General features: G+C 43.7%; 1 protein-coding gene across 4 annotated transcripts in view; it reads left to right on the top strand.

Annotated features, from left to right (window-relative positions):
* CADM1 (cell adhesion molecule 1) overlaps positions 1-22,307 on the top strand; it is a 330,056-nt gene that overhangs the window by 86,914 nt on the left and 220,835 nt on the right. The window lies entirely within an intron of this gene.

Below are 22,307 nucleotides of genomic sequence, written 5' to 3'. Positions count from 1 at the left end.
AGAAATTCATGCTTAATTTTTTAAGCCTCGGTTCTAATTGGTCCACTTTTTTTGCATTCCTTTCTGCCCTCATTTATGCGTTCCAGCCTCTTACCTGGCTCTCTGTGTTCTCTCTCCTTGCCCCATTACCTACTGTCGATTCCAAAAGGTGGTTATATGTGAGATACATGGTTTCAAAGCTAATCTCCTTTTTATGATCTTATCATTCAGTGCCTCTGCTTTATCTGTGACTGATGCTCTCGGCACAAACGGATCTCTCTGGCTGGTGAGGAGGCGGACGGTGGATAATTCCTTTTTAAGCCTTGATCCCCGGTGTCCTCAGTTTAGGAAATAAATACATTTGTTGATGTGACATTTTTGTAAGTCTGTGACAGTGGCTCACACTTTAGAGATTCATTGTATCCTTATCATAAAGGGCAGACTGGCCGGCAGATTAAAGTTCACCCATACATTATAAATCAGTGGTATTTGGAGAACAATAATGTGGATCAGGCATGTCTGGAATCTTTGGGGTTCTGTGTTAGGAGGTGGGAGGGAGGAGGGGGGTGACTCAACGCCGCTCTCGCTCCCTTTTACCGAGAGCGATTTTAAACTCTTCACTCTTTCACTGCATAAAAGACTACCCTTTCTTGTGTAGGCCCCTTGACACCAAGTAGGAGGAGATGGCAATTGATTCATACACAATTCATAACTGCTAAACAATCTTCAGAGCAGTAAATAATTGTCCCATTGAGCTTTCCATTTCACGCTCTTTCTTGAAGATCCCATGCCTTGCTTACGTGCATGCACAAGCATGAGGTAGGAGAGCTTAGATTTGTAATTATATTCACTGCTCCCGTACATTCCATTTATGTATTGCTGTGTTGGAGCGCACAATTAATAGACCAATCCTCTCTCAGTTCTCAGTTGCATGTTAGAATTCCTTGGTGCATCATAAAATTTTTATCGCATATATAATGTCTAGCCAAATCCTAGAGCCAAACAAAGCTCAGAATGTAAGTAGATTTTTCTCTGGGATATTATTTTGCAACATTTGGGATATGCAAAAGTCTTAACAAACTTCAACAATTTAAAGGAACATTGGAGGGACAGGCAAAAACTTTTTTGCAACTTAAATGTAGCCCATAAGTATAAAATTTTTTAGCATTTACATTTAGTAATAAGAATAGTTTCTATCCCCAGATTTTCCATGTTAGAATAGCACCTCCTGCTGTTTTTAATTCTATGTCCACCTCATAATTGTTCCACGGTGGTCGCACATGCTCAGTATTTGTTTCTCTGCAGTAGCGCTGCCTCAACTCTTGTCTCGCTTATTTGTAATCTCTTCTTACATCAGAGAGAACGCAGCAACTTCAGAAGCAGTCGCTCACCGGAACAGACTGCACTTGGCCATGCGCAAGACTACGCAAACAGAATATAAACAGCAGGTGGCGCTATTCTAACATTAGTCCTGGAATATCTGGGGATAGAAATGTTTTTTAATAAGAGTAAATTTAAAAATGTTTATAACTACGGGCTGGAAATAACACTAAACAATATTTTTAGTGGTACAACCCTTTTACATTTCTGGCCTCCCTAAAAATTCCAAATGTATACATTAAATGGAGCCGGTGATGAGCCTTGTGGTAGTGCCCTCCTGAGCTGGACCTCCTGCCTCATCCTCCCACCCTCCCCCCAACTACACCCACACACGTGCACACACACACGCCACTGAAAGCAAACAGGGCGGCCCTGAAGATACGCTGGCCTGCCATCCCTGCTCCTGACAGCTTGCATGTGCAGTGGCTGAGACCTGGCTGACACCCCGGGATCACCGCTCCTGCTGCACGACGCAGTCACTCTGCTTCCTTACTTCCAGTGGCATACATGTGTATAGGGCCTGGGAGGATGAAGTAGGAGGTCCAGCTCAGGAGGGCATGTCTGCGGCAGTCAACCAGCCGCTGGGGGCATGTCCCTGAACTCAGGACTGCCGAAGCATGTTTCAACCCAATCTTCTGGTGGAGACAAGATACAGCAGTATCATTCCTCGTTTTAATGGATATGTCATAAGCCATTCATGAGATATATGCAAAATGGGTGCCATTATAACTCATGGGTGACAGATGCCTTGGTTAGGCGTCTGTCTGACTAATCGACCCCTGTGGGCATATTTAGCATGTATATCAGGAGCTTTCCTGACTGAATATAAATAAACAAATGTAACACAGGAAACAATATATAGAAGGTATCTGTTTGTTGATATGGAAGACAGGCGAGTGGACTGGAAGAGAAGACAGCAGCCCTCCGCCTCTCTACATTTTTGGCTTTGATAAAGGAATAACTGAAGGGATGGGGATTATGTTTGAAACCTGCAGACAAATTGCAGAAGCTTTCTGCTTCAGCAAGCTCCCTACTACCTTCACCCACCAACAAATAACTTAAAGGCGACCCTCTGGGCCTGATGCATGTTGTATATTAGTAAGCATCATTAGTCTTAAGGTGCATTTACACGGCAATATGGTCGAACAAAATTCGCAGTTTGAGTGACAGTTTTGAGCAATTATCTTTGCATAAGCTCTTAAGTAGCTAATTGGCTGCTTAAGAGCTTATTAGTGTGTTAATGAAGGCGGCCGCTGTATGCAGAAGACAGCGGGAACACTGCGAACAGCTGCTTTGTTCTCGGAGCGCTCAGCTGGTATCCCACTGAGCTGATAGCATTGAGAGCAGCAAGCGCTAGTTTGTTCTCAGAGCTATTGCTGGGAGCTCAGTGCGGGATACCAGCTGAAGGAAAGCTATCAGCTGGTATCCCACTGAGAACTCAGCGTGCGACGCTGATAAGAGTCATCACTGATTTTTAGCTTGCCAGGAATGAACGAATAGTGCATGTACAGTGCCATCTTTTGAGTGATATAATCGTTGTGTCTAAATGGGCCTTTAAAACACTACACCCGCTTTGATTTAACCAGTGCTGTCCATGTGTGCAGCACTGACTAGTCAGAGGAGCATGTAGTGTCTTAGACTACCAATCCATACTATACACAGTGTGCATCAGGTAGTCAGAGAAGCAGTTTGGCCATCTTTGTTGTTCCTCCAGGCCCGGAGGGGTGCTTTAAGCTTCATCCCATTTCCCAAACGTATCACAGAAAGGAGGTAAAAAAGAACACTTAGAATATATGTACAGTACTAGGCTTTTTCTTTCTCACCCCATGGATTGTGGGACAAAGAAAAACCAAGGAATGTATCATAAGGGCATAATCTAAAGCTTAGGCATTGGTTGATCTCACTGGTGGTGTTGAGCCAAAGACGCCCCCTCCATTCGACCTTTTAAAGGGAATGTGTCACTGGACTGAATGCTTAATTGCCTGATATTGACTGTGTGTGCGCGCCTATGTTTCTATAGATTTTGTGAGTTTTGTATATAATGACCTCTTTTCTTTCTTCACCATTAATCTATTACGTCTTCTCATATATTGTTGTTTGGTCCAGGATGCATATATTTATCATTTTTGCTGCCAGCTTATTAGTTACCCATTCTTGGTTCGGAAGAGTTTGAGGGCTGTCCATGTGTCTAATTGAATAAGTTCTCTAGTGAGAGCGGGTGCTCACCTGTCTGTCTGATCACAGTCAAAAACCCGTAGATGCTAAATCTAGACTGGACAAGTCTGAGATGCTGGCTCACATGTATGGTTAGACTTGGGCCAAGTCATCACCGTTGTAGTTTCGTCTGGCGAGTTTTCTTGTGATGTTTGATTTGCAGAGCCTTAGCACCGGAATGAGAGACAGTGAGGCGTAAGCCACGACGTGTGAGCCGCGCCATTAGGGAAAGTGGGGGGAATGGATTTGCCTTATTAAAATTCAAGCATCTCCAAATTTACAGCTTGTGACTTGTTTTTCACGAATTAAAATAATTGATTCACCCATTGAGTTCTACTAGCTTAGAGGAAATCAGATACATCGGCTCACTTGTCTCTAGCAGTGACTTGGACAAATATGCAAAACTTTTGGATGCTTATCATAAGTGAATATGTTGGTGGTGTAGAGCACTTTAGTGCTGCACAATTTATACTACAGTCAGAGCACAAGGTGATGCCATGTACAATGCCCTAGTAGGGTGGCACACAGGTCCTTATGGATGAGTACAGTAGGCACTCTGTGTGGGGCCTCTGGGAAGCACCATATTTTCACCTATTCAAGGAAAGAATACCTCCATAATACAACATGTAATGGAGCACATGGTAGTTCATGTCCGCCCGTGTGCATTGCGCCTTAGACTGAGTAACCATTGCCATGGCAGTTATAGAGCCTGCTACATTGCTTGCATTCCACGGTGAGATTGTGGTTGCTAAGTGGTGAAGGTTATTACTAAAAGTAAAAAAAAAATGTATATGATTTCCTCTTTTGCTCTTCCCGACGCTCTACTCCAGTTCTTCCTCCATCAGGTTAGCATGTTCATATGTTAAACGGCATGTGACTCCTACTGCACTACCTGGAATAGGAGGAAGGATCGGAGCAGCGCAGGAGCAAGATGGGTAAAAAAAAATCTATGGGGCAAAGAAGGTGGGCATTATTACTGTTTGGGGCGTAGAAAAGACAGCATTATTACTGTTGGGGGGTATAAAGTTTATTATCACTGTTTATGCAGAAAATGGGGTATTATTACTGATGGGAGCATAAGGAAGCACTATTACTGCGTGGAGGCAAAAAAGAGGGCATTATTATCTGGGGAGGAGATCACAAGATGACTGTCACACAATAAGAAACTTGTTTATTTGTCTATCGCCAAGGGGCAACAGGTGCAAACGCATGGGTGACCTGCTGTACAGTGCCCAGAATATTAAGCCGGCGACATGAAGCACGTATATACATATGAGAGGTATGCAGGGCAACCAATTAGATTGCAGCTCTCGCTTTCCTAATCCTGGTTGTAAAATGAAAGCTGTTATCTGATTGGGTGCCACAACTGTGACAACTGCCTCCCTCTGCATTCATTCTAGGCTCCCGTCACCTATGTGATAAGCTTCATGTTCAGTGTATGATGTAAATCCTTTTACCCCATTCTCTGTTTCTACCAGGGAGCATTGTTAGGGGCTACAGTAGTTGTTTGTTACCTCCACATATGCTAATATTATATTGCTAATGTCAATTACTGCAATTTGCATCCTCCTCCTTGGCTAAAAATACTCCTCAAAAACGCTGGAAGGAATCTTTGTACTTTTCGGTATGGCAGCCTGCACTTGTCACCCAGGGATGGGTAAACTGGCGCGCCATCTAGAATGGCAACTGTTTTTAGTTGTGCGCTCTGCTGTAGAGGATCGTGATCCCCGACGATTACCCAGTTGGGAACTGTGAATAAGGAGGCAGTTTTTTATTTTATCATTACACCTACTCCTGTTTGCCTTTCTGTGTCCTGTGTGTGTATTTCCTTTAGCCCGGAGATTCCCTGTAGGTGTTGATTGTACGATGAGCGAGGAGCTCAGTAGGCTATCTTTGGATAGTTGATTCTGTACCGCAGGCCACGTCTTTGACAATGTGATTTACATATTAAGAACACGGAGTTCCCCATCAACACGGTTTCTTCAAAGCAATCCGCACATGGAAAGTATAAATAATGTGTTGTGCAATGTCTGAGCCGCTGACATTGTCCCCTTGTTACATGCTTGCTAGCGGAAGGTTTTTGTGTCGGATTTCTCAATAGGCATTTCCTGCCCAGCACCACAAGTGGAAGCAGATGATGGCTGTCTTGGGTGTTGTGGCTTTCGGAACAATCTAATATAAACCATGTAATAGATTATATTATAGATAGTATTGAACTTTTTTGAACTTGTAAGACACTATTGGGAAATGTTCCTGTAGTCTTGTGCGGGGAGGAGTATGTCTGGGCACATAGTTGCCGCAGTGGGACTCACATGCCCATGTTCTACAACTCGACTGATGTACACCATAAAAACGGGCAAGGGTAGTGATTTTGAGGGATCCCTATTAGAGAGGAGTGAACGTACTTGTTTAGGGCAATTTTGCAATCGAGCAGTGCTTTTTTCGAGTAACTGACTACTCAGGCGAAAAGATTCGGGGGGCGCCGGGGTTGAGCAGGGGGTTGCAGAGGGGATTGGGGGGGGGGGGAGAGAGAGCTCCCCCCTGTTCCCCACTGCTACTCCCCGACCACGCCGCCCCCCGAATCTTTTTGCCCGAGTAGTCAGTTACTCGAAAAAAGCACTGCTCGATTGCGAAATCGCCCTAAACGAGTACGTTCGCTCATCTCTAATCCTATCATTGGCTCTGCCATTTTTCTTTAAGGGTGGGGTTTAGTTGTCTGCAATATTGCATGCTTCTTAAAGTGAACCTGTCCTCTTGGGAAAAAACTGTTAAGGCCTCGGTCAGATGACCGTTTTCTTCCGCTCACAAATAGGCAAGCAAAAAAATTACAAAAAGAACCTATGAAAGTGGTCACATGTACTCACACCTGCCAAAGATAGGATATGCCAGTGCAACTCGCATGTAAAGGTCCGTGGTTCACGCAAGGATACAACCTGTTTAGAGATGAGCGAGTATACTCGCTAAAGGCAATTGCTCGAGCGAGCATTGCCTTTAGTGAGTATCTCCCCGCTCGAGACTGAAGGTTCGGGTGCCGGCAGCGGGCAGGGAGCTGCGGGGGAGAGCGGGGCCGAACGGAGGGGAGATCTCTCTCTCCCTCTCTCCCCCCCGTTCCCTCCTCCTGACTGCCCCTACTCACCGTTCCCCCGCGCCGGCACCCGAACCTTCAGTCTCGAGCGGGGAGATACTCGCTAAAGGCAATGCTCGCTCGAGCAATTGCCTTTACCGAGTATACTTGCTCATCTCTAAACCTGTTACATCTTTGGAGTGTGCTTTCCATAGACTCCTATAGGAGCTGGAGAACATACACCATGCCCCTCAGATCATGTGAGCAGGCTGCTTCCAATAGCTGGAATTTACCCGGTCACGTGATTTTTTTTTTTTTCCACACACAAGGGGCAATGTTTTTGCTTGCCAATTCGTGCAAAGAAAAAAACGCTCGTCTAACCGAGGCCTAAATGTGCAAGCAGCATGTTATAGAGCAGGAGGAGCTGAGCAGATTGATATATAGGGTTGTGGGAAAATATTCAGTATTGACATGTAATTAATTCAACTGCTTTGTCTGTGGTTAGGTGTCCAGTGGGCGGTACTATTAGTGATTGATAGTCTTCCCTGTATAATAGTGCATGCAGAGATAACGGTCAATCAGTGATAGGACCGCCCACTAGACTCCTAAGCCCAGAATGAGCTGAGCAGATTGATATTTAATTTCATTGGAAAAGATTTAGTGTAGAAGTATAAAAATCTGTCCAATTTTCTTGCAATTTCCGCGTGCCTATGCAACGTTTCCACTTAGTTTCCGTATTTTTTTGCATGCCTTTTACATAAGTGTAACAACTTTCTGATTCTCTCTTATTTATGGTTGCCATGGTAACATGCATCTAAAATGGATCACACTCGCATCATGCAATCCAATTTTTCTCAAATGCATACATAGACTTCAAGGGGCAATTTTCATATGAAAATCATACCAAAATAGGACATACTGCAATTTTTTGTAATCAGACTGTTCATCCAAGAGAAAAAAAAAAGCCCATGTGAATAAACCCATTCAAAATTAATGGATTCTATGATTTCAGACCGTTTTTATTTTGGTACAGAAAAATCACCCGTGCGAATCTAACCTTACTTGTATTTTTTTTTTCCATTAAAAAAACCCTTCTCTTTCTATTCGTAAGTCTATCACCACCCTTTAGACTCCTATCTAAGTTGTCAATCACTGAAAGGCCCGCCCATTGGACTCTTAAGTACGGAATGAGGAGAGGTTTAAATGAATATAATACAAGTTATTTTATATCCTTTCCCATAAAACTATATATCAGTCTGCTCAGCTCCTCCTGCTGTATACCATGATGCCTGTAGACTGGACTGCAATTTTAACACGATGGGTTCCCTTTAAGTGGTGCTCCATCGCACCCAACAGACTTGTAGCTTGTACTGCAGTGTATTATAGAATACAACATGCTGTTGGCAACAAAAGCAGCAGTTTGAAAGAGGACCTGAGCAATCGTCTGACGTGTCTACTTTACTAAATACTTGTATTCCTCATGAAATACCGTAATACTGGAGAACATTCCCTTAGCATATGGCCTAATGCCATTCCTCTGTTAATCCTCCTAGAAATGTTTTACTAAATTGGCCTTCACCTTTCCCCTTGGGAAATGTCCCTTCACATTCCAATCAGTGTCGACAGGGCCGAATTGTGTAGAAGCACAGGCGACTGTCAAGGGCAATGGTAACCCTCAGTTGTCAAGTTATCAATACACTTCCAAGAGGAACAATAGAGGAACAACACAATGCAAAGTTCAAAGAAAAGATGTTTCAGCTTTGTTATGTCATGCAGAATACAAATATCTACTAAAATATACATTTCAGCAGAGCTGACAGATGCTCTTTAAACATTTCTTCGATCAATACAAGGGATAGCGGCTTGCAGCACTGTGGTCCTGGGTTCAAATCCCACCAGGAGCATGATGTGCATGGATATACTATTTTCTCTTCATGCTTGTGTGGGTTTTATAGTCTGCTTTGCTTTCCCACTGTAAAAGTTTACTAATAGGTCATTGACCCAAGCGTTGTGTGTTGGAGAAAGGAAAATACCGTTATAGAATATATCGGTGCTTTAAAAAATAAATCTTGTTATTTTTTTGGAATATATTGGCGCTTTCAGGTAATTTATTTATTACGCCCCACCAAGCTAAGTACTCATTTTACCGACCTCGGAAGGATGGAAGGCTGAGTCAACCTTGAGCCGGTTACCTGAACCACAAGGGGATTGAACCTGCAACCTTCAGGTCATGAGCAAGAGTTTAGGACTGCATTGCTGCTGCCTTGGCCTTCCTAATTCTGGTACTTAACTTTTTGCAATTTTTTACACGGTTTAACATGTTTTTTTTTGTACTTGAAACATATAACCGCATTTGGTGGTCACATCACTTTGTATACGCTAATCCTCATGCTTTGCATGGTGATCGGTTGCGCTATTCAAGAATATCCAGACAGCCCCAGGTTTCTTAAACCCCCTACCTAGGAACTCTTGAGCTAGATGATATATATGGTTGCCGTTCTGTCCAAATAATGGCAACCAGAGCTGTTACTGTACCGTGTCCACAACATATTGAGTGTCTCTTTAAGTTTGTCTGAAAGTCATTTTGAATGAGCTGCAGGTGTCAAAGTTGGTATTAAGAGTCTGTAAAGCGCTTTCTGTTATTGGATTACTGAAAAGATAACTAAAGCCTAAAATCTCATTAACCGATATATTATGGGAGGTGTTGTAGGGGAACGCAGAAAAAAATGTTTAGCAATGTTGTACTCAGGGTTGTGGAGCTGGTAAACCGAGCTTCCTATTCCCTTATTGAATGGCTCATGTATAATAATTAGTAATAGAACATTTACCGTAGTAAACCGCTAACAATAATAATATATAACCATATAATAATAGGGATATATTATATATTAATAGATGTTCGTTAAAGAGGTTATCCGGTTACCAGACCACATCGCTGCTATATCTGTAACTGTCTTAAAATAAGAGCAGTACTAACCCATCCTCAGCCGCACCCAGGGCCATTGCCCCGCTATCCTCCAAGGGATTGTTGTAGAAGATGATAACACAGGAAGTCTCCTGATTGTTGCAGCCAATCAGAAGCTGTAGCTTCAACGGTCGTTCTCTTGGCATCGGTGCTCACATTCTGCCAGGAGTTCAAAATGGAGACACTGCCATCAAAACAGACTTCCGACTCCACAGCATTGGTTGTATTTCCTCTCGATGTAAAAAGACTGTTTCTAAAGTCATCTTTTAAGGACTTATCCACAATGTATCTTTTCTTTAAAATCAGGTCTCCCATATGCAACGACTATTGGACACACCATTGCTTTCACACAGTAGTGATTGTCGTTCAGTTAATGGAGGCGGAGCGCGCTGGAGATCTCGCTCGGACTCCCCCCTCCATTCACAGTGAACAGGCGGTCGTTCAAAAAGGAATGACTGCCTGTTTATACTGAGCGAGAAGTCACTCACTAGTTACTCAGTGTGGTGAAATGAAGCGACCAGTGACTACTGAGCAATTCTTGCTCAGTCTCCTTTCGCGTCCCACTTTTACACTGGACTATCGCTGGAAATCGCTTGTTTGAGCGATTTTACGGTGAATAGTCGGCTTGTGTTAAAGTACCCTTAAAATAAGAAACCAGGTAATACTTGCCTCTCCTTGTTCCCTGCAGTCTCTCGCCTCTAGGTCTCCACTGTGATGTATTGCTTACAGGCTGCAGCAGCCTGTGTACAGGGTGTCACAGGCTGCTGCAGCCAATGACCGAGCTCAGCGAGGTGAATGCCCCTTTACATCTCATGACTCCTGAATGAAGTTAAGCATTGACGTAAGGGTTTAAGCAAACTCACACAGCAAGCTACACTGTATCCATAGCTCCCGATTTACAGAAACCGCATAGCTCACTGTGCCATGCAGTTTGCATAATTGTCATTGATTTCTATAGACGTTTAGGAGAACAGCATAGCGCTGGGCGCTCAGCAGCTTTCGTCATTCTGGCCACCATATTCAGGGCCCCTAACGCCACATAAGTGTGGGTCCCAGAGGTGGAACCCACACCTATCAGACATGTGGATAAGCGATAAACGTCTATGATGAGAATGCCACTTAAGGTCTCTTTACACAGCCCAATTTATCAAACAAGAGCGTTTGTCTAAACATTTGTTTGCCTGATCATCGGACCATGTAAAAGCACAAACAATTAGCTCATGAGCGAGCAAACAGACGTTCGTCAGCTAATTATATCTTTTATGCGAACACAAAAATGCTCATTGGTTGTCAGTACATCTTGGCCTGTAAAGGAAGAGATGTGGACATGACGAATGTCAGTTACGTGGAGCTGAACGGTCATACGAGCCATCATTCGTCTCCTAATCTGAATTGGCTACGTAATCTTAAAGGGGTTTTGTAATAAAAAAAATAAAAAATCAATTGTGACTTATTCCTTCCCGTCAGTCTGCTTACCAGATCTTCACCTCACCAATCTTCTCCGGTGGGGTCACTTCACCTCCAGCTGGCCGATTCCTCTCCTTCCTGTGAGGTTACGTACATTGGCTGGCAGTCTTCTTCCTGCCCGGCAATGTACGCTACGTCACAGTTCACAGGCCAGCAGGGGGAGTGCCGATCTACTTCAGAGATTGCTCATGCTAGCTGACTTGGCAATAAACCAGAATTCCTTCCTAGGCAGTGAATGCTACAGCACAGGGAGCTTCACTGTTCCGGCCGGAAGAGAATACTAGGAATGCAGCTTTCATAACAAGCTGGCCAATATTGCTACACAATGTGGCAAGTTTGTTTCAAGGAGCTTAATGAAACTGGCGAGCATATTGGTTATCACTAGAGATGAGCGAGCACCAAAATGCTCGAGTGCTCGTTACTCGAGTCGAACTTTCAGTGATGCTCGAGAGTTCGTTTCGAGTAACGAACCCCATTGAAGTCAATGGGCGACTCTAGCATTTTTGTATATGACTGGTGCTCCGCTAAGGTTTGTGAAAATCTTAGCAAATCACCAAAGTCATGTAAAAAACACAGAAATGGATAGGGCAGGCGGGGAGCAACATGCAGGGCTGCATTTCGGGCTCCGAGGTCTCACTATTAAGCCACAATAGTGGCAAGAGTGAGACCCCCCCCCCCCCGCACTGTCAGCATAAAGATCGTTCTCCTCTGCCACAGCTGTAACAGCTGTGGCAGAGAAGAACGATGTTAGTCCATTGAATTCAATGGAGCCGGCAATACAGCCGGCTCCATTGAAAGCAATGGGCTGCCGGCGAGCGCGGGATGAATTTTCGGGAAGGTCTTAAAGATATAAGCCCTTCCCTGAAAATCATCCAAAACTGTGTAAAAATGTTAAAAAAATATATACTCACCTTGTCCCGGCAGACGGAGTTCAGCCGCGGCCGGCTGGCAGTTCTCCTGAACTGCTGTGAATAGTATTCAGCAGGTGGGGATTTAAAATCCCCGCCTGCTGAATGAGCTGCCTCGGATTGGTCACAGCCTCACCAATCAGAGGCAGCTCTCACTCACCCATTCATAAATGACCAATCCGAGGCAGCTCATTCAGCAGGCGGGGATTTTAAATCCCCACCTGCTGAATACTACAGAAAGCAGTTCAGGAGAACTGCCAGCCAGACGCGGCTGAACTCCGTCTGCCAGGACAAGGTGAGTATATATATTTTTTTAAAATTTTTACACAGTTTTGGATGATTTTCAGGGAAGGGCTTATATTTTTAAGCCCTTCCCGAAAATTTATCCCGCGCTTGCTGGCAGCCCATTGCTTTCAATGGAGCCGGCTGTATTGCCTGCTCCATTGAATTCAATGGTCAGTGCTCGTTTAATCGAGACGAGTACCGCGTGGTGCTCGTCTCGAGTAACGAGCATCTCGAGCACCGTAATACTCGAATGAGCATCAAGCTCGGACGAGTATGCTGGCTCATCTCTAGTTATCACCCAATTTTCCAGCAGCCTATACCTTGACAGAAGAGGAAGGACAACCTAAAGTACAGGCAATTTTTTTTTTCTGTTTTTTCTTCCTTTAACTTAAAGAATGTGACTATTCCCTTTTGTAGTTTTATAGAGCATAAACTATATATATTTTTTAGAATAGTCTTCTAAATCTATATTTTCACGATGAATATAATTTTCCTTTTGCCGGATACTTTGCCGATGACCTTCAGGAGGACTGTGGAAAGCTGGAGGCCTGCTGTTAACCTCGTTGGCCATTTATAATAAAGATTTTTAATACATGTATAGGCTCTCGGAGAAGCTTCAATCTTGTGCCTGAGAAAGATACAAGCCTACAAAAAGCAATGGGCTATTATAGTGGGTACCAGACCAATTACATCCAGCTCTCTCTATTATAAGCAGTGTACTGGGCTCGGATCCAAATCACAGTGATTGGATTGCAACCCTTTGATGGTTTGTACAATATCGTCCACATACAGTTAGCCGCTTGTTCATCAGCCTGTGCCACGCTGCTGATATATTGGCTATGAAACACTCTCTACGGTGGAGAAAACAGAAGATGACCTATATCTTTCTGACACATTCCCATAGGACAGCCATTTATTATGAGGGATGATACACTGGGATGCCTCAAAGAAGACCAGCTAAGCTTCATCTCCCCAATAAAAGGGAATATATTTTCGAGGGCTCCACACAGACACTTGCGGCATGTTATATAAAATAAAGGCAGAGCATTCGCTTTACTGTTTGCTAGATCTACTTTTTTTTTCATGAAGGCCTTTTAAGTTGCTAAGTTAATTGGCTTAATTGGGTTAAAATTTGCAGCAGATCTTGCGAATGGCAGAATAACCTTGTGATATCCGGGACATTTATTGGTGATTTTTAGTTGACACGTACTTTTTACTTTCTCTATTCTGTTTGATCACTGGTCTGTGTACAATATAAACATGGTTAATCATGCCAGGATGAATGGTTTTTGCTATAGAAGGAGCAAGGAAAGAGTCAATATTTAACCCCTTCTTGCTGCAGCCCTTTTTTCATTTTTTCTTTTTCTTGTTTTTTACTCCCCCACTTTTAAAAAATCATTATTTTTTATTTTTGCAGCAATATAGCTATATGAGGGCTTGTTTATTGTGGGATGAGCTGTATTTTTCAAAGGAAGTAGTTAATTTACCTTTTAATGCATCGGTAACCATTTGAGAATTTCTAAGTAGGATGAAATGTGAAAAGAAAATGCAATTTTGCTATTTTTGGAAGTTTGTTTTTATGGCATTCGCAGTGCTTTAAAATGACATATTATCTATTATTCTGCGGGTCAGTACGATTACAGGGATACCACATTTATATACGTTTTAGTTTTTTCCCCAAAATTGCTTTCCGTTACCATCTTTTGACCCCCATAACTTTATTTTTCCATCTGTGGTGTTGTGAGGGCTTCTTTTATGTGGGTCAAACTGTAGTTTATATCGCCAGCATCTTTAGGCACATGTGTCTTTTTGATTGCTTTTTTATTCCTTTTTTATTCTTGCAGAATGGCTGACTAAAAAAAGCACAAATTTGGCATGGCAGCTTTTTTATGATGTTTACATGCGGGGGATAAATAATGGGATATTTTAATAAATTGCAGTCTTAAAAACACAGCAATACAGATTTTTTTAAATTTTTTTTTTTTAAGTAACGGCCGGGAAAAGTGGGGTAAAGTTTTAATATTTTTTTACATTTGCTAATAATTAAAAAAAATAAATAAATAAAAACTTTGTTAGTTTTATTTTTACCTTTTCTTGGTCCTTATAGGGGACTTGAACTAGTAATTGTCTGCACGCATGTACAATATACTGCAATACTACAGCATTGCAGTACACTGCACATTTAGAAGCATTCTATTAAGCTCTGTCACAGGCAGGGTTTAATGTTAAGAAATCCATGGCAGGCTTGTGTGCCTGCATTAATGCAACCGTCAGTATTGATAGGTGGCATCTAAAGGGTTAATGGCCAAGATTGGAGATTTCGATGACTCCAGCCTTCATGGCCAAGTTTCAGCTGTCAAAGACATGTATGTAACAGTCTTGGCTCCTGAGTCCGCCCAAAATAAATGGACACTTTGTATCTGCTGTACGTGTATGGTGAAAGTCGTCAAAGTTTGTATAAGATTCCCTAAAACTTTTTTTTTTTCCAAAAATGGTGCCACTCTTGTCTATGTGCTGTGACTGTCATTGCAGCTCAGCCTGCTCTGATGAATGTATAGTAGTTTACTTGCAATACGGCACTAGAGTAGTCTTCAAGAGGTTGGCCGCTTTATGTATAATCTTTACAGATGAGTAGGAAAGGGGAATATACCTGATTTACTAACGTACAATGTACTATTCTAGAGGTCCTACAATGTTTTATTGCACGCCGGCTTGTTAGCGCAGTCTTCTCCTCTGACAGCACACTGCTTTCATTAAGAATATAGCAGCAGAGCATATCCCTCAGCAACTTTCACTGAAAGACATTGTGCTGATTTCCTAGATGTCCTGGACTTGTTCTAGCAACGATTAAATTATTCAGTCATCTCCCTACTAAGGTTTCATCTGCACTTTGTACAGTCCCGGGCATCCAGGGAATCGGCACATGTGCATTGTGTTCCAATAAAAGTTGATGAAGAACTTATCACAGGGTCACATGACCTTCCATTACCCATCATTTTGTGAACAGGAATGCTGTTTGTTGGGGGCTGAAGACTTGACTAACGAGGAAGCAAGGCTTCGCGATGAGATAAAGCAATGCAGAACTTCTAAAGTGTATATTAGTTGACTGTGTTCTACTTTTTCGCTCATTTGTAAAGATTATACATATATACAGCACACTTGCATCCTACATTTTTATGACATAGCCACAGAATATGCCATAAACATATGTAATAGGTGCTGGTCCTAATATCCTTCGAGACTCAACTAATGGGAATAGAGGGATCCTCTGGGCTCTGTTCACTGATTGGGTATGATAATAGTCCCGTCAATGTAGAGTGGCAGTATTTGTATGCGGACCTGTGTCTTCAAATCTTCAAGTATTATAGAAAAAGTCAATCAAGCATCTGTGCACAAAAGTGTCCACATCTCCACCGAAATATATAAATACAGAGACCGGAAAGAATATGCCCAGCAGCCATATGGAATTGGTGAACAGACATCACGGGACCCTTGTTATTCCGATAAGTGAGGGTCTTGTAGAATACATATGCATCTATCAAACACTTGGATACCCCCTAAATATGTAAGATGATGATAATAGTGGTTTAAATACCTTATAGGGGTTGTGCCAGGATAGAACGTTATGCCCTACTTACAGGATAGGGGGTAACTTTCTGATTCACCAATCCATTTGTAGGATCACTGGAGGTCCAAACAGTCAAACTTCCTCCAATTAGAAAGTTGTCCCCGATCCTGTGTATAGGAAATAACTTTCTATCTTGGCACAACCCCTTTAACTTTTTTTTTTTATGTGTATCATAGAATCATAGAATGGTGGAGTTGGAAGAGACCTCCAGGGTCATCAGGTCCAACCCCCTGCTCAGTGCAGGACTCACTAAATCATTCCAGACAGATCATAGCATCATAGAATGGTAGAGTTAGAGGAAACCTTCAGGGTCATCTGGTCCAACCCCCTGCTCACTGCAGGACTCACTAAATCATCCCGGACAGATCATAGAATCATAGAATGGTAGAGTTGGGAGGGACCTCCAGGGTCATCAGGTCCAACCCCCTGCTCAGTGCAGGACTCACTAAATCATTCCAGACAGATCATAGAATCATAAAATGGTAGAGTTGAGAGGGACCTCCTGGGTCATCGGGTCCAACCCCCTGCTCAGTGCAGGATTCACTAAATCATCCCAGACAGATCATAGAATCAGTGAATGGTAGAGTTAGAGGAGACCTCCAGGGTCATCGGGTCCAACCCCCTGCTCACTGCAGGACTCACTAAATCATCCCAGACAGATCATAGGTTAATAGAATGGTAGAGTTGGGAGGGACCTCCAGGGTCATCAGGTCCAACCCCCTGCTCAGTGGAGGACTCACTAAATCATTCCAGACAGATCATAGAATCATAGAATGGTAGAGTTGGGAGGGACCTCCTGGGTCATCTGGTCCAACCCCCTGCTCAGTGCAGGACTCAGTAAATCATCCCAGACGAATCATAGAATGGTAGAGTTGGGAGGGACCTCCAGGGTCATCAGGTCCAACTCCCTGCTCAGTGCAGGATTTACTAAATCATTCCAAACAGATCATAGAATGGTAGAGTTAGAAGGGACCTCCAGGGTCATTGGGTCCAACCCCCTGCTCAGTGCAGGATTCACTAAGCCATCCCAGACAGATGTCTGTCCAGTCTCTGTTTGAACACTTCCATTGAAAAAGAACTCACCACCTCCCGTGGTAACCTGTTCCACTCATTGGTCACCCTCACCGTCAGAATTTTTTTTGTATAACAAAGTATTGAATGGCTTGGGTGAGGCAGTTTTTTTGTTGTTTTCCATTATTTTTTGGAATTATTACTAACTAAATGCCATGTTTTAATAGGCACCAACATACGATAACTGCCACAACTTCAGTATCTCCCTGGGCCCAAGCATAGGTGTCCAAAGGCATCTAATTCTGCTTATCATAAGAAGTAGAATAAAACAGGTCAAAATCCATCCCCTTTGATGAGTATTTCTTGTGATGGGACGGTTGCCAGGCACATAAACATAGGATACTCGATGTATCTTGTCCGTAGCCAACTTTTATGGTTGAATGAAATTTGGCCTCATTTCCATGAAGGATGCGATGTATTTCTGCTTTGCACGGTCATTATATCTCTTCAGGCCACCGATTACCCAAATTATTACACAAGACCTATTTCATTAGGAGTCTGAAATGCACTTAAATCTATGGTCTAAATTAATAGTCGGAGCCAATATAAAACACACCGTGGCCCGTTCATAAAGTCAGCCTTCATTCTTCGAGGTTCACTTCTTGCCAATGACTCGCGAGCACGTGGCTACCGACAATATACTGCAACAGGTAGAAATGGTGTCTAGAAAAAAAAAATTGTTAAAAAAAGAATTATTAACCTTTTATATTAGGAATAATTATCTAGGCCGACTTGCCAAAATAAAATAGCGTCTGCACGCAGCATGGCTCGGGCTCCTATAGCTTCAGTACGGAGAATCAAGGCATTAATGTGACATTTATTTTTTGCACAACATGAAAATCTCCCCATGAATCTTTTTATGTGTAAATGCAATAAAAGAGATGCGGCATCAGAACCCCCTTCCATTTTTAGTTTTACTCTGGATGGATCAGCAATCAGGATTTTAGGAAATTAGGCATTTTAATTTCAAGAGGTCTGAGAAACCAAAGTGCGGTGTGAGTCACATTACAAAGGACTCCGCTTTCACTGACTTTTTTTAGGAGTTTTAATGAGTACAACTCCAGACAAAGAGTGAAGAATTTCTGTGACTGTCCAATTTAGCCGAAAAAAAATGAATGTACTCGCAGCTTAAACCACCCCGGATGATCGAATCTCATTTTCAGTCGTAACAAATCTGCTGCCCATGAATATACCCTTGGACGCCATGCACATGACTGGTACAGAGATGTGTTGGGTAGAGTCCATGCATGGACTAGGGGTCATACTGGACCTTCTCATATGCCTGAATTTATATAGAGGCACACAAAAGTTGGGTGTCATTACAGAGATGACCAATGGAGTCCATAGGGAGTCCATCCACTTGAGCCCGTACAGCACATAATAAGGCCAGGCTCACACGAGTGGGTTGGATTCTGGAAAACCTGCGAGTGATCGCAGAAACGAATTGCGAATGGTTGCATATGCATGCGGTTTTTCATGCATGTATCTATATGTACAGCGTATCTTACGCACTGTAAAAAGGTCGCCAGCAGCCAGTGGCATCATAACATCAACCGCCCAGACGATAGTCTCTCTCTGTCGCTCTCTTTCTTTTGTATCTGGTCTCCTGGCAAGCTGCCAGCGAATCGGTGCCCGTGCACAATGGTAGAGATTAATGGGAGAGTCAGATACACAACTCCCCTAAGAGTGTAGGGCCCGGGGCCAACAGCCAATCACTTCTGGGGTCCTTCTCTTGGCACCCTCAGCAAAAGGGTCTGATTTTGAAGGGAGAAGCCCTAGCCAGTTACACGGTTCTGCTGCTGCTGGAAGGTAGCAGCATAGGACCGCCATTCACATGAATCACCACCCTGTAATACCCAGGTAGCAGAAGGTCGCCAGAGTGGGAGCCGCTTTTACTGAGCAGTTTCCCATTCTGGGTCATAGAGGGCGCTCCCGAGCACTGGTAGCCCGCTCTATGGTCTTCATATGCCCTAACGGTTGAGATATTGAAAAATGTAATGAGGGCAGAAGATGTTCTAAAGTAACAAAATAAGGTATACTCACCAGTTTCATCCTCCATTCAGCTCTGCCGCTCAGTTCTCCCTACTGCACTCTATTTACGTGACTCTAGTAATGATGCGCCGATATATTCACGTGGCTTCAGTGGTGTAGGGCATGAGGCTGCTTTAATTATTGCAGAATTAAAACTTTTTTTTGCTCCTGATATACTTTGTCATTTCATTCCTTGCTATTATTGAGATCTCTGCTTGCTGTCAGTGAATAAAAGCATTCATGGTTGCATTCAGAGGCCAAATACCTCTACAGACTAAAGGCCCATTTACATGCAACGATTATTGCTCAAATGCGGTCAAACGATGGCATATGAGCGATCATCAATGTGTGTAAATGCTTCTCTCGTTTACTCTTTGACTGAACGATGATTTTAAGGTGAGCTTAAAATCCATCATTCAGCCAGAGAGAGATAACAGGAACCACACGCTGTGCTCTGCACTGGAGTCGGAGATTACATTGTATTCAGTGGACAGCCTGTGCGAGAACAAAGGAGCTGTGTGTAGAGCTCAGACCACATGCTGTGCTCTGCAAACAGCATCCGGAGGCCCTTTTACATGCAAATGAAGCTGACAAAATGATCAATAAAACAGGCGGCCAATCCGTCGCGGCAATGCCGGGCAGAACCAGCGTTGCGGCACAGATTTAGAAGATGCAGCATGTCTATTTTTTTTTTTTGTTTTTCCACTGCTGCCTCACTTCTTTCTATGGGGAGAAAAAGCTGCAAAGAAATGCCAGCGGCCGAACTGCTCCAAAACCTGCGGCGAAATGCTGCGGGTTTTGAACCTGCGCTTTTCCAGCGAAATTTCTGCAGTTTTCCGGTGCGGCCAAACTGCGGGAATTCCGCTGGAAGTCCGCCCATTGTGAACCCAGCCTTATATTGTTGTCTTATCTTTAGGATAGGTGATCAGTATCAGCTCAGCGGGGGTCTGTTGCCCAGCCCTCCTGACCATCACCTGCTTATCGTAGCCGCTATGAGCTGATAATATTGCTTACAGTAAAACTGCTGGGCTGCTGCATAGTATGTCCACAGACACATCGGATTCCACATGTGGGAACCCACAGCGGAATCCAGCCCTGCCTGTGGCCTAGGACACTGGTTACCTGTCCGGGTCTTCTATTTTCTTTGCTGCGGATGTGCGTGGAAGTGTTGGCCGCCGCACGTGCGCATTGTAGTTTTTTTTCTTTTTTAAACTCCTGCTTTCCCGCAGATTCAATTGCGGACGGGCCACGGATCGGACATTGACTGCAATTAAAGCCGTCCGTGTGGGATCCGCACTGAAATGGAGCGCACTGCGATTTGTTTTTTGGACAAATCCGCATGCTTTAATTCATGTGCGGACGCCCTATGCTTCCCTTTGGGTGGCTTGATTTGTGGATCTTCCACAAGTCAGATCCACCTATGGACATTGGCCTATACGGAGCTGTGTCACGTCTAGTAGGCGGCTGAGCAGCAAGAACGTTATTGGACCCCCACCGATCCGAATGTGATGGTTTATTCTAAGGATAAATCATAATATAGTCCAGGAAAATCCCTTTAATATTCCTTACTATTCACGATTGACAAATTAAAGGGGTTGTCCCACAAAATGAAGTCCACAATAAGGAATAACTATCTGACTGCTTTGACTCCCACTAATTAGAAGGGGACTAACTAAGGGGGTCCTGAAGGTCTCTGAATGACTGAAGTGGCGGTCAGGCATGCACACCGCTGCTGCATTTCAATGAGACCACCGGAGATGGCTGACTTCAGGTGCCGTAGATAGGGGGAGACCGTCATTTCATATGGCATTACCTCTTTTAAAGGGTTTTTAGGATCACACAGGAGGGGTATCATCTCTACTTAAGGAGACACCTAGGAGGTGAGTGGGGAGATTTATTAGGCCATGCATGGTCCTCTGGGAAATATATGCAAATAATTAAGCTGGGAAAATACCTCTGCAGCGCCACCTATTGGAGGTATTGTTCCATCTTCCTTATTTGCATAGGATCATACCTTGGTGGCCTATTCTTGGGATGGGCCGTCACTATATGATCAGATGGAGCATGACACAACGTTTTGTACAATCCAAGGGCCACTCCGGTTTTAAGGATGGGCACCTCTGCACCCCCACCATTCAATCTGATTCCGTGCGCCCTTCCTTTCCATGGGTGCGGTGTGTTGCAATGTAAGCTCGTTGCCTGAGGATGCAGATGCCGCTTGTATTGTGGTGCAATGCTTTTCTCTGAGCATTCCCACTGCACCAAACGCCTCTGTATTATCCTGCTAATATATAGACTTTTCTCCATCGTTATTTCCCTTCTTTCTTGTATTCCGTGCTGCAAGTCTCCCCTTTGTGAAGTCTACGGATGTGTTTCTAAGACTCTTTCAGAACAGATCCTGCTTTTGACAACTGCACACCGAGATGATGTGGTTGTGGCTTGTTCAGGAATGTTCATTTCTGCTCGGTGTGGCTTTCATGAGGAGGGTTTTTTTGGTTGTGTAACATTCCATTGAAAAACTGTACAGCAGACTATTATTTACTAGTAGCAAGCCGGTCCGAGGCCAGATATATATATATATATATATGCATATGCTCAGAAAGACTACTCAGTGGGGTCAGAAATAGTGGGGCGGCCAGGGGTATGACCACATGTAGCAGAATTGGCCCCGTCAATTGAAAGGGTTAATATCTGCGTCGGATCCGCACCAACCAGCGCAGATCAACACCAAAATCCGCTGCACAAAGTCCGTTGCAGATTTTGCTACGGATCTGTACCAAAACATTGCAACATGTGAACATGCCCTAGACAATTTTCATAAGTAGATGGTGCTACTTTTCCGTAGCTCACCCTATAGATGCTATGAAGCTGAGCCCAACATGCCGGTTAGTGAAGCCGCTCTCCGCTACACTGCTGACTGCAGGGCGCAGTGGAGTGAGTTTACCTGCTTGGTACTACCCACATCATGCTGTCAATGCTGTGCAGCTTTTTGATGTGGGCGCTAACTGTGAGTGTAGTAGGAGACGCCCTCCACTGGACTGGTGAATGGGTGGCGCGGAATTGTTCTTCCTCAACCCCCCACCCTCTGGCTGGTAAGTGTGGGCCACAGTGTCCTCTACAATATAAACAATTAGGTGTCATGTTCCCCTCTATTGGCCAGCCTATATAAATGCACTGGAGTGTCATCCCATCACATGGGGGCAGTATTTTGGTTACAAACTGACACAAGACACACTAAGGCTGGTTTAACACTGGAGATCGCAATTTTGACACAAGAAAATCGCGGCAAAAGCATGTCTTTGTTCCCGCGATTTT

The sequence above is a fragment of the Eleutherodactylus coqui genome, chromosome 6 (genome assembly GCF_035609145.1).
Source record: "Eleutherodactylus coqui strain aEleCoq1 chromosome 6, aEleCoq1.hap1, whole genome shotgun sequence".
In the NCBI taxonomy this organism is placed as follows: domain Eukaryota; kingdom Metazoa; phylum Chordata; class Amphibia; order Anura; family Eleutherodactylidae; genus Eleutherodactylus; species Eleutherodactylus coqui.
Note: the sequence above shows the minus strand (reverse complement) of the source record. Positions and strands in the feature narration are given on the sequence as shown.